This window comes from Ovis aries, chromosome 5 (assembly GCF_016772045.2).
Source record: "Ovis aries strain OAR_USU_Benz2616 breed Rambouillet chromosome 5, ARS-UI_Ramb_v3.0, whole genome shotgun sequence".
NCBI classification, from domain to species: domain Eukaryota; kingdom Metazoa; phylum Chordata; class Mammalia; order Artiodactyla; family Bovidae; genus Ovis; species Ovis aries.
The window spans coordinates 88,501,916-88,514,922 of NC_056058.1; positions in this window are offsets into that span (position 1 = coordinate 88,501,916).

Sequence of the window (13,007 nt, forward strand, 5' to 3'; positions counted from 1 at the left end):
GCAGCATGACATAGTGTTTTAGCTGACATAATGTTTACAGCAGCATTGAAAAATCTTTGTTAGAAGTTAGTGAAGCCCAGAGGATGGTTTTTAAAAAAGAATGATTTGTTATATAACTAGGACTTAATTCTGTGAAGCTTTAATTTTGATTTTCAGCTTTGGACTGTTCAACATAATAATTCACATATCTATCTTAAGGACAAGTACATTTGTCTCTTTATTGAGAATGTTTTGATAACAAATTGGAGTGCTTTCCTGTATCACACTGGGAAGCAAGGCTTAACAGCATAAAATCATCTAGATTGTATGGAATCAATGAAATTACCTGTAAGAGAGGAATGGGGAGAACAGAATATGAATCTCAAATTATGTATACATAACTAAATACTCTTCGGAAGATTTTTGACTGTGTGTAAACTGCTTTAAATTATTTTGTGCAGTGTATTAAGATAGGATGAAGCTCTAAATCATGACCCATTGAGCTCATTGGTCTTGCTGGTTTTTTTTTTTTTTAATCCAGAAACTGAGTTTTATTTGTTGCTTTTAGTTGAAAGGCAGCATTTGGGAGTCAAGAGCATTATATAAATTGCTTACATGGAATATAAATATGCAAACTATTTTGACAGTTAAAGAGCTGGACATTTATCTCTGATAGAGCTTAGATGGTTTTGCTGAAAACTGAATTCGTGTATTTCAGTGGTGGTGAGGGGAAATAGTCTTTTTTCCCTCTTGCATGACACCTGGTGGCTTTTCTAGTTGTTCAAATACTTGGGATTTTGTACTGGCCTTGATAACTGATGCTATTTGGGTTTTTCTTGCCACCTAGTGGTAAAAGTGGTGAATTTGTGTTAGCTTAAGGTCAAACTATATATCTAGTGTTCAGATGACTTTGGGCGTGGATTTAAAAGTGAAGTTTATAGTGAGGCCTTTACTACCGGAGTTATTTTAAATTACTAAGGGCCAGTGAGCAGTGGTTGAATTCTTCAGAATTTTTAGTAAAATTTCTCCTTTACTAAAACCTCTTTACTAAAATCTCTTTAGCAAGTTGGAGTATAGTTTATTTCTGAAAAAATAAGTCAGCTGTTTAAATTAAGACAACTAGAATTCCATTTAACCAAAAAGAATTCTGAAGAGATTTACTTGTATTTTGGAAAATCGTTTTAGCCCGTTAAATGATTCAATCCTGTCATTATATTACATTATTCCTTCTGTCTGAAGCTTTTAGGATATTATAAATCATTCTCGTCATTATTTTTCTACTTCTCTGTTTTCTTTTTACAGTGTCTTCCTAAACGCTTTAGTAACTGACAAGTTGCCAAGAAATTGTTATCTCCTATCACTTTGACTAAAGATCCTACTCACTTACCCTAATTATAACCATTCTTCTCTTTGGATTCAGTCATGTGATTATTTCTTAAACACCTAATCTTGAGTTTACTTTTTGCGTTTTGTTTCCCTCCTCCTGTTTATTCAAGCTATAAAACCGTCGGGAACAAATAACAAATGAACAACACTGGCACCTCTTAATCCCTGCTCGTTTTTTCATTTCTGTGAAAACACTTGGACTAAGTTTTAAATGTTTTGTCTCCTGACTTTTATAACCTCCCCCTTTTAAGACCCCTTATCTCAATATCTACCCTTTGGACAGCTTGAAATGTTGTACTGTAGCCATTGTCTCAGGCTTCTGGACTTGCTGCACTGGGCCCTAATTGTATTTTGTGTTACATTTAAGCTATTCATCTTTACCATCAAGACTCTTTCTTATTGCACCCCTGCCAGCATCTCATATGCCATCTCTACTCTGCTAACTCTCTATACTCCTGTCAAGTACATCTTCTGTTGGCATTGTTAACTTGTCTCACTGTTGCCAAAATAGAGTTACAGGCTGCTTTTCTGTGCCCAGAAAGACATCCCACTGCTGTGTTGTCTTCTTTCTCTTCCTCTAACCCCTCTACTAGATTCACTCGGAACAGCTGAATAAAATTCTCACTAGGCAGAATAACCAGTTCCTCTTCCCCTTTTTATAGCTTCTTCAGAAATTGTGTAGGAATCTCTTCTTATAGTATTTGTTTCAGGGATTTTTTTTTTTTTTTTTTTTTCTCTGGCTTCATGGCATGTGGGATCTTAGTTCCCTGACCAGGGATTGAACCCGTGTGCCCTGCATTGGAAGCATGGAGTCTTAACCACTGGACCACCAGGGAAGTCCCCTCTTGGATTTTAAATTCCTTGGCTGTTCCACCTTACTATGTAAAGTTTGAAACTCAAGCTCAACAACTCTGTCAATAATAGACAAATGACAGTTGCTTTTAAGATATAATATTGAAGCCATATGTCAAAATTACTGCAGAGTCTGGAGTTTTCCATGTATAATATCAAAATGCTGAGTATCATTAAAAGCAAGGCATCTCAACCGAAAGTCTTGTGGTATGTTTGTAAGAAAACTGTATCAGCTGTCAGAACCTGTTTCTTAAGGAGAAATATGAAGTACATGCTTACTCCTGATTTTAACACCTGACAGGATTGAGTGCTGTAGAACTAAGGGAGATTCTGTTTGTTTGTTTTTTGAGTCTTAACTCTGCATTTCAAGATTTTGCAACTATGGCTTACCTTTAACATCTTCAGGCTGCAACAAACTTGACTTTGATTTGGAGATTAGAGGTAGGATTTGCTATACGTAGTATTAGCAAAATGAGTAAGATTTGCTTTTCATATTAGTTAATTATATGGTATGTTTGTTACATCCTTTTTACTTAATAAATGTTTTAATGTCTTTTGGATTTTGTGATAAAATTCAGTACCAAATGTGGTTTCTGTTTGCCATCATTAAGAAATAGTGTGATATGTATTACAACCAGTCTGTTGTTCCATGTCCAGTTCTAACTGTTGCTTCCTGACCTGCATACAGATTTCTCAAGAGGCAGGTCAGGTGGTCTGGTATTCCCATCTCTCTCAGAATTTTCCACAGTTTATTGTGATCCACACAGTCAAAGGCTTTGACATAGTCAATAAAGCAGAAATAGATGTTTTTCTGGAACTCTCTTGCTTTTTCCATGATCCGGTGGATGCTGGCAATTTGATCTGTGGTTCCTCTGCCTTTTCTAAAACCACAGACTGCAGACTGGTTCCAAATAGGAAAAGGAGTACGTCAAGGCTGTATATTGTCACCCTGCTTATTTAACTTATATGCAGAGTACATCATGAGAAACGCTGGACTGGAAGAGGCACAAGCTGGAATCAAGATTGCCGGGAGAAATATCAATAACCTCAGATATGCAGATGACACCACCCTTATGGCAGAAAGTGAAGAGGAGCTGAAAAGCCTCTTGATGAAAGTGAAAGAGGAGAGTGAAAAAGTTGGCTTAAAGCTCAACATTCAGAAAACGAAGATCATGGCATCCTGTCCCATCACTTCCTGGGAAATAGATGGGGAAACAGTAGAAACAGTTTCAGCCTTTATTTTTTGGGGGCTCCAAAATCACTGCAGATGGTGATTGCAGCCATGAAATTAAAAGACACTTACTCCTTGGAAGAAAAGTTATGACCAACCTAGATAGTATATTCAAAAGCAGAGACATTACTTTGCCAACTAAGGTCCATCTAGTCAAGGCTATGGTTTTCCCAGTGGTCAGGTATGGATGTTGAGAGTTGGACTGTGAAGAAGGCTGAGCGCCGAAGAATTGATGCTTTTGAACTGTGGTGTTGGAGAAGACTCTTGAGAGTCCCTTGGACTGTAAGGAGATCCAACCAGTCCATTCTGAAGGAGATCAACCCTGGGATTTCTTTGGAAGGATGATGCTAAAGCTGAAGCTCCAGTACTTTGGCCACCTCATGCGAAGAGTTGGCTCATTGGAAAAGACTCTGATACTGGGAGGGATTGGGGGTAGGAGGAGAAGGGGACGACGGAGGATGAGATGGCTGGATGGCATCACAGACTCGATGGACATGAGTTTGAGTAAACTCCGGGAGTTGGTGATGGACAGGGGCGCCTGGCGTGCTGCGATTCATGGGGTCGTAAAGAATCGAACACGACTAAGCGACTGAACTGTACTGAACTGAGGCTTCTCTGTCCATGGGATTTTCCAGGCAAGAGTACTGGAGTGGGTTGCACTTTCCTTCTCCAAGTGTTAGGTATACAGCATAATAATTCAACATCTGTGCACACTACAAAATAATTTCCACCACAAGTCTAGTTACCATTCATCACCATTCCCTTCCCTTCTGGTAAGATCAGATCTGATCTTATCTCTGTATCTGAGTTTATTTTTGTTTAATTTTTTTGTTCACTTGTTTTTTCTTTTTATGCTCCACATATGAGTGAAACCTTAAGATATTTGTCTTTCTTCGTTTGACTTATTTCACTTGACTTCCCAGGTGGCTCAGTGGTAAAGAACCTTCCTGCTAATGCAGGAGACTTGCAGGAGATGCAGGTTTGCTCCTTGGCTTGGGAAGATCCCCTGGAGAAAGAAATGGCAGCCCACTCTAGTATTCTTGCCTACAGAATCCCAAGGACAGAGGGCCCCGGTGGGCTCCAGTCCATGGGGTCACAAAGAGTCGGACATGGCTGAGCATGCTCAGCACACATTTCACTTAGCATAATAGTCTCCAGGTTCGTTCAGACGGCGAACATGATATTCTCGGTCATTTCAGATGGCTGAATTCATTCTCATATAGCTATACACTTTCTATGTATAACACACCTTTATCCATTCATACATCTATGGACACTTAGGTTGTATTCATATTTTGGCTGTTATAAACAATGCTGCAGTGAACATCAGGGTGCACGTATGTTTTCAAATTAGTGGTTCTTCAAGTAAATACCCAGAAGTAGAATAGCTGAGTCATACATTAGTTCTATTCTTAGTTTTTTGAGGAATCTCCCTCCTGTTTTCCACTGTGGCTGCACTAGTTTACAGTTCCAGCAATAGTGTATGAGGTTTCCCTTTTCTCTGTGTCCTCTATAACATTGTTATTTTGTGTCTCTTTGATAATAGCCATACTGACAGGTGTGAGGTGATATCTCATTGTGGTTTTTGTTTGCATTTCTTGATAGTGATGTTGAACATCTTTCCATCTGACTGTTGGCCATCTGTATGTCTTTGGAAAAATATCTATTTAGATCTTCTGCCCATTTTTTTAATCAGGTTGCTTGTTTTTTTGTTGTTGTTGAGTCCAGTAGAATATTTCGACAACAGATTTGATTAGTGGCTCCAAGAGTACAGTCTGCTTGCTTGCTAAATTAGATGACTTGAAAAAGTTTATTCATCCAGGCTCATGTGGCATCAGGCCCAGAAGGATCAGAAATGGTTAATTTCTTTTCTGAACTATTTTATGATTTTTGACCAGGCGCATCATTATGTAACGAGGATAAAAGAATTCTAATTATAATAACTAATATTTTCTGATGGATGTTGAGTTTTAGTGGCAAAGTATTAACTGAAAGGAACCAGTTCTCCATTTTTTTTACATCAAATTCATATTGGGCCAACTGGGATTTCATATTCAGTATCTTACTTGGAGTATTTTGCCTTTCTAGTTATCTATATATTTTTCTTTTAATGTAGAGGATCATTATGAATGATTAAAAAAAAAACCCAAACTTGTTACTTACTGCCACTATCTTCTCAATACTGTTTAACGGAAGCATTTTCCAAAGGTTTGCCTTCTGTTTTATTTACTGTTAATTATTATTATCATAATTAAAAAACTATAAGAGAATTCTTGCTTCTCACCCATCTATAATCAGCTCAGTTTTCATGTTACTGTCATTTCTGTTGTTGAGGAATTTTACTTGCTACCACATTGAAGAGATAGTTGTGATGAAGGACGTATTCAGTGTGAAAAGCTGTGAGGAGAAGGGGCGATTTAAGTTTAGAAGTTTCCTGAGCACTCAGTGTCTCCAGAATTTTAAGAATTTCAAGTGACTTTATTTCAGGGTCAGGAAACAGTTTAGGTGATAGCTAAACCTTAAAATTACACATTCAATCTATGACCTAGTAAATTCATATGTGGATCATCAGCAATTAGCGTTATATTCGTTGTTTTTGTAACATAAATGTCTTTTTTAGTTCATGTATAACTTCCCTGGTGGCTCAGAGGTTAAAGTGTCTGCCTCCAATGAGGGAGACCTGGGTTCAATCCCTGGGTTGGGAAGATCCCCTGGAGAAGGAAATGGTAACCCACTCCAGTATTCTTGCCTGGAGAATCCCATGGACGGAGAAGCCTGGTAGGCTACAGTCCATGGGGTCGCAAAGAGTCAGACATAGCTGAGCAACTTCACTTTCACTTTCACTTTCAAACTTCTTAAATTAGTACATTTCAGGGGAAACATGAGGCAACTATAATTTTCTGACTCGTAACATTTTTGTGGTCATTTAAGAATTTCTGATTATTTTGCTGCAGAATATCTGATTAAAAAAATATTTTGGAGTTTGAAACACACATGAAGGATTTTGTTGGCATGGTGGTATACACGTTGTTGTAAAGATACCCAGAGTGAAGTATCCAAAGTGAGGAACAGAATTATATTATTTCTTTGGAAGGAATGATGCTAAAGCTGAAACTCCAGTACTTTGGACACCTCATGTGAAGAATTGACTCATTGGAAAAGACTCTGATGCTGGGAGAGATTGGGGACAGGAGGAGAAGGGGATGACCCAAGATGAGATGGATGAATGGCATCACGGACTTGATGGACATGAGTCTGAGTGAACTCCGGGAGATGGTGATGGACAGGGAGGCCTGGCGTGCTGCGATTCATGGAATCGCAAAGAGTCAGACACGACTGAACGACTGAACTGAACTGAACTGAATTTACAAATTAAAATAATGTAGCCTGTCTTGGTCTTTAGAAAGTAGGAGTAATGCTTTGATAAAGCCAAAACAATTTTGTAAGGTATAGGCTAAAAGCAAAATTTGGAAGCTAGAGTGGATACCCTTTTGTGTGACTGTGTGTGCTCAGTTGTGTCTGGCTCTTTGTGATACCATGGACTATAGCCCATCAGACTCCTCTTTTTGTGAAATTTTCTAGGCAAGAATATTGGAGCGGGTTGTCATTTTTTTTCCAGGCACTCTTCCCAACCCAGGGGTTGAACCCACATCTCTTATGTCTCCTGGATTGGCAGGCAGATTCTTTACCACTGCACCACCTGGGAAGCCGCCAGATACCGTTTTGCTCAAAAGTTATAATACCTAATGATATGTTTTGCACTCTTAGAAATAAGGAACACTTTATTTCTTCCATGAGTCACTTGAATAGGAAAATATCTTTTAATTTTAATTTGTTATTTATTATTATTATTTCCTGCTATCATTTGAATTTTTTTTTGGTAAAATTTGGAAAAGGTCTCAAAAAGGTGAATGTGTAAGAAGAATTGAATTGAGCCCTGCTGCTCCCATAGGTCTTTCTGCAAACAGAGAAGAAAATCTTTTAGAAAAAGTTACTTAATAGATGCGTGGCCAGTGGGAGATTATTAGCCTGGATTGTAAAACGGAGTCATGATCCTAAAGAGAATAATGTAGGAAAGAACAAAAGGCCCAACTGTTACTCTTTTTCTAGCACTAGCATTCCTTAGCCTCACAAACCTTGCTGATTTCGTGTTCTAATCACATTTTTTTTTTTCTGTCTCTACAATATTGATAACTCCAAATGAAATAAATATTGGCTACTGGCTTGGAGACATGGTGGCTAATAGTTAAGAGGGCAAAACTGATAAAGTGAAATGCATAAAAATTTCCAAAACATTGGTAAGAAAGACCCATCAGAGAGCAGTGTGAGGGTCAAGGCCACAAGATGTGTCCCCTGGTGAATATGGGGAACAGTGAAGGAGAGGAAAGTAGTGGTGGACAGGTAGTCCAGAGAAGCTTCAGTGGTCAGACTCATGTTCAGAGAATGAACGTGGTGAAGGTATGCCTGGTAATGACTGCAAGTCAGGCCAGCTTTTCAGGAGACTGGAAAGCCTGGCTGATAACAGAAGACAGGTGACGATGGAGTGGGTTTTTCTTTGATAGGTGTGTGGGATATGCGTACATTGGCCAAGAAGCCTAGAAACCCCCAGGCTGTACGCTGAGTGAGGTGTGAGAAAGAGTATGACATCCAGAATACAAGTACATCTCATGTGCTCTCTACTCTTATTTGGTCCTCTTAACAGCCCGATGAGGTAAATACTATTACATCCATTTGATGATCAAGGAAACAAGCTTGGGATGATAAAGTAAGTTGTCCAAACTTATACAGCTGGTAGAAGATGATGCTAGGATTTGAACCTGTGCTAAGTTACTAGGCCGTACTGCAAGCAAGTCAGCAGGCTTATTTATCCGTTCCTCCTCCAAGAAGGCTCCTGTCACCATCCTCTCCTCCGCCTGCTTGGATTATGTATTTTTTTTCTTTGTACCCAACACCTTATAAAAACACTATTCCTTAACAATTTTTTATATAGTTTATACATTAATTATCTCTTCTGCAGTGCTCCAGGCCTCTCAAGGGCACACTCCATGTCTTATCTAGTGCTCAAGTGTTAGTAATTTTTATATCTCCAGCACTTAGCATAGTGCCTGGCACATGATACACACTCAATAAATATTTACTGATATGTGATAAATTGATAATGGAGTATTATCTTTAAGCAGTTTTCCATTGTAAGATTGTAGACTCTTATGGGAAGTTTTTCCAGACAACCACTTGAGACTGAAGAATTAAAAAAAAGATTTAAGTTTCAAACCATCATTTTCTAAATATATGCTGATTGCCACAAGGTCACTATCATGATGTATTATCCAATACCAGTTAAAGCAAGTAAGGATTACAAGTCTTTGCTAAAGTTTTATGACTATAAAGTAATAATCATATTAAAATATGATTATTAATAGTCATTAGGGCATTTTTCTAGTTTTATTACATTATTTTACATTATTTACAACTGATGAACAAAGAGTCTTCCAGTTTGCTTTTGATTGCTTAGGAAAAATGTGGTTGTGTGCCATAGCAGAGAGCAAAATACCAGATTGTAAAAATTTAGGGACGTTAAATGAAACTTGTAATATTGTTTACCTGTATTCTTGACACAGTTTCACAGCTGACATTTAATAAAGTATTCTGAACAGATTTGCAGGTAGGCGATAGGTTTATTTCAAAGGTTTCAATTATACGGTACTTTATTTGCTACATATATTTAGGTTATGTAGAGATGATATCTCTCTTAGAAATTAAAGTCACTAAAAGCACTTCTGAAGACCAGCATTTATTCATAGCTTTGGTAAATTCAACAGCTATGTGAAACCCTAGTTGTTAAAAATACATATTATTCTAAAATGATTTTACATATACTGTTGACCCTTGACCTTGAGGGCTACAGGCAACAACCTCCCCCCTCCCCTGTGCATATAATCTGTGTGTAACTTTACAGTCAGCCCTGCATTTCCTAGGTTTCTCCAAATCCAGGGTTCTGCAGCCTCTGATTCAACCAACTCCAGACAAACTCAGATTGCCTAGTCCTATAGTATATATTCAGTGAAAAAAGTCCATATATCCATGTAGTTCAAACCCATGTTGCTCAAGGGTCAACTATATTTTAAAATGTTTTTATTTTTAAAAATGTGAAATAATTAGGTGGAATATTATGCAATATTTGCTATGAGAAGCAGATATTTATGCATTTATGACTCAAGATGTAACATTCCAGATATCCGCAAGATATCAGAAAGCTTGAGCAATGGTTAGTGCTGTGGGTTAAATTTGTTGTATAAATTTAACTCTGATAATATGAATTACTGTCCTTTAATAATGAAAAGCTTTAGGGATGTGGTTACTGTATTATCTTATATACTTTACTAAACAAAGGGTATCTATGATTAAATTATACAATTAACAATGACAGTTAAACTTAGTGTAGTCAGTGAGCAGAAATATACAGTCTTGTAATTCTGAATTTTCACTTCTAGAAGCCATAATTTTTAGCTTAAAAATTATAAAAGACACACTATAAGATAGCTTCAAAATATCTACATATTTTTCTTCACAGTTATAAAATCCAAAAGGCTTTTAAATGTCATATTCAATGTTTAATCTGTCAGTGTAGGACTCATTGATTGTTTTTTTTAAATTCTTTTTTATTTCAATAGGACTTTTCTTTCCCAAAATAATGTTTAGTTATTAATAAACAACTCTTTAAGTGGTTGAAAACATTGTTTTCCACAAATTCATACATTTGGCTCCCAAATATGTTTAAAGTGTATGTATGTACTATATTTGCTATACTACATATATGAAGAATTTGCTATGGGAACTTGTCTATACTCACTAGAACAGAGAGGAAAGAAATATCCCCTCCCTGAGAAGAGCTAATCATTTTTGGTGTTATCTCATTTCCCAGATGGAGAAGGCAATGGCAACCCACTCCAGTACTCTTGCCTGGAGAATCCCATGGACAGAGGAGCCTGGTAGGCTGCAGTCCATGGGGTCGCTAAGAGTCGAACACGACTGAGTGACTTCACTTTCACTTTTCACTTTCATGCATTGGAGAAGGAAATGGCAACCCACTCCAGTATTCTTGCCTGGAGAATCCCAGGGACAGAGGAGCCTGTTGGGCTGCTGTCTATGGGGTCACACAGAGTTGGACACGACTGAAGCAACTTGGCAGCAGCAGCAGCATTTCCCTGAAGATAACTTTCTGTAAGGACATGTGTTTTCTTTTTTTTTTTTTTTTTTTAAAGGAAATAGAATTAAAGAGAACTTTATCATAGAGACTTGTTATATTTGTGTTAAGAAATAATCTTGCTCAAGAATAACTTGCTCAAGGTCGCACTCTCAGGAGCAGAGTGATCTGTACAGAAATACAGTTTAAGAGGCAATATAAACAGGTATACTAGACATATGTAAGCAATAGAAAGAGTTGCTAATAGGATTAGTATAGTGTTAGGGAGCATCTAGCAAAGGTAGTGAATTCTGATCCAGTGCTTAGGCAGAACTTTCCAGAAGAGTTGAGATTCACTAGCGAGGAGAGGAAAATTGGGCGAGTGCTTAATGATCAGGCTACAGAAGTAAACAGAGGCCAGATTTTCAGAGCTTCACAGTGAGAACGTGTTAACGTATGTTGTTGTTGGGGCTTCCTAGCTGGGCTAGTGGTAAATAACTCATCTGTCAATACAGTTGTTCATTTGCTAACTTGTGTCTGTCTCTGTGCAACCCCATGGACTGCAGCACGCCAGGCTTCCCTGTCCTTCACTGTCTCCCAGAGTTTGCTCAAACTCATGTCCATTGAGTCAGTGATGCTATCCAACCATTTCATCTTCTGTCATCCCCTTCTCCTGCCTTCAGTCTTGCCCAGCATCAGGGTCTTTTCCAGTGAGTCAACTCTTTCCATCAGGTAGTCAAAGTATTGGAGCTTCAGCATCAGTCCTTCCAGTGGATATTCAGGGTTGATTTCCTCTAGGATTGACTGCTTTAATCTCCTTGCAGTCTAAGGGACTCTCAGGATTATTCTCTAGCACCACAATTTGAAAGCATCAGTTCTTCAGTGCTCAGCCTTTTCTTCTTTATGGTCCAACTCTCCCATCCATACTCAGAAAAACCATAGCTTTGACTCTACAGACCTTTGTTGCCAAAGTGATGTCTCTGCTTTTTAACATGCTGTCTAGGTTTGTGATAGCTTTTCTTCCAAGGAGCAAGTGTCTTTTAATTTCATGCCTGCAGTCACTGTCCACAGTGATTTTGGAGCCCAAGAAAATAAAGTCTGTCACTGTTCCCATATTTTCCCCATCTATTTGCCATGAAGTGATGGGATCAGATGCCAAGATCTTCGTTTTTTGAATGTTGAGTTTTAAGGCAGCTTTTTCACTGTACTCTTTCACCTTCATCAAAATGCTCTTTAATTCCTCTTCACTTTCTGCAAAGAGTTGGACACAACTGAGCACATACACAGTAATTGATTGTCCTGGTTGGGACACTTGAGAATGAAAAGGAGGCCACTAATGTCTGTTTCAATACAACAGAAATGAAAACTGCTCTGGGCAAACCAGGATGTATAATAACATAGGGAATTTGGACTTTAGGAGGAATAAAGAGTACCTAAGGGTTTTTAAGGAAAAATAACATGATCAGATTTGTGTTTGAGTGATAGAATAACTCAGACTGGTGTGTGGGAAATGCATTGGAGGAAGTTTGAGCTTATTTTAGGAGACTGTTAAGTAATGCAGGAGAGTGAGGATGCTGGGCACAAATCAGAGAAGTAGAGAGAAATGTAAAAGTTCAAGATATACTCAGGGTGTAGAATCACTGGAGCTTGATGTGTGATTGGATGTGGGTTCAGTGGGAGACATTAATTGGACATGTAATTGAGGGAAGCAGAGTCAAGGATGACACTAGCTTAGTCAACTTGATTAATGAATGGTGCAGTCATTCACTGAGATGAGGAACATGAGAAGGACTAAGGATGACAATGAATTTGTATTTTAGTTTTATATTTGTTCATTTAAAATTTCTTTGATTTTTACAGTTTTGAAGCAATGAAAAATTGATAGAGGATTTCCAGGCACAAAAAAGTACAAAGACTCTTTCCTGAACCATTTGGAAGTAATTTGTCTGTATGCTGCTCCACTACCCCTAAATCCTTTAGTATGTGTTTCCTGTAAGTAAGGACTTGCCTATATAACCATAACACAACTTTGGAAATCAGGTCATTGACATTCTATATTGACTACCATCAAATCCCAATCAAGTTTGTTGTCTTAATACTATACTTTAGAACAAAAAGATAACAGTTCAAAATCACCTGTTGTGTATAGTTGTCATGACTTTTTAGTGTCCTTCAGTTGAGAGTGGCAACACAATCCTTTCCTGGTCTTTAATGACCTTGACATTATGAAAATTATAGATCAGTTCTTTTATGGACTGTACCTCTGGGCCTTTTCCATTCTGGGTTCTAGAAGAGAATTAAGCTCTAACATCCTAAAGCATCTATTGTATGAAAAAATTAACTTCTCTCAATACACCAAAGTAGTTACAAACTGTT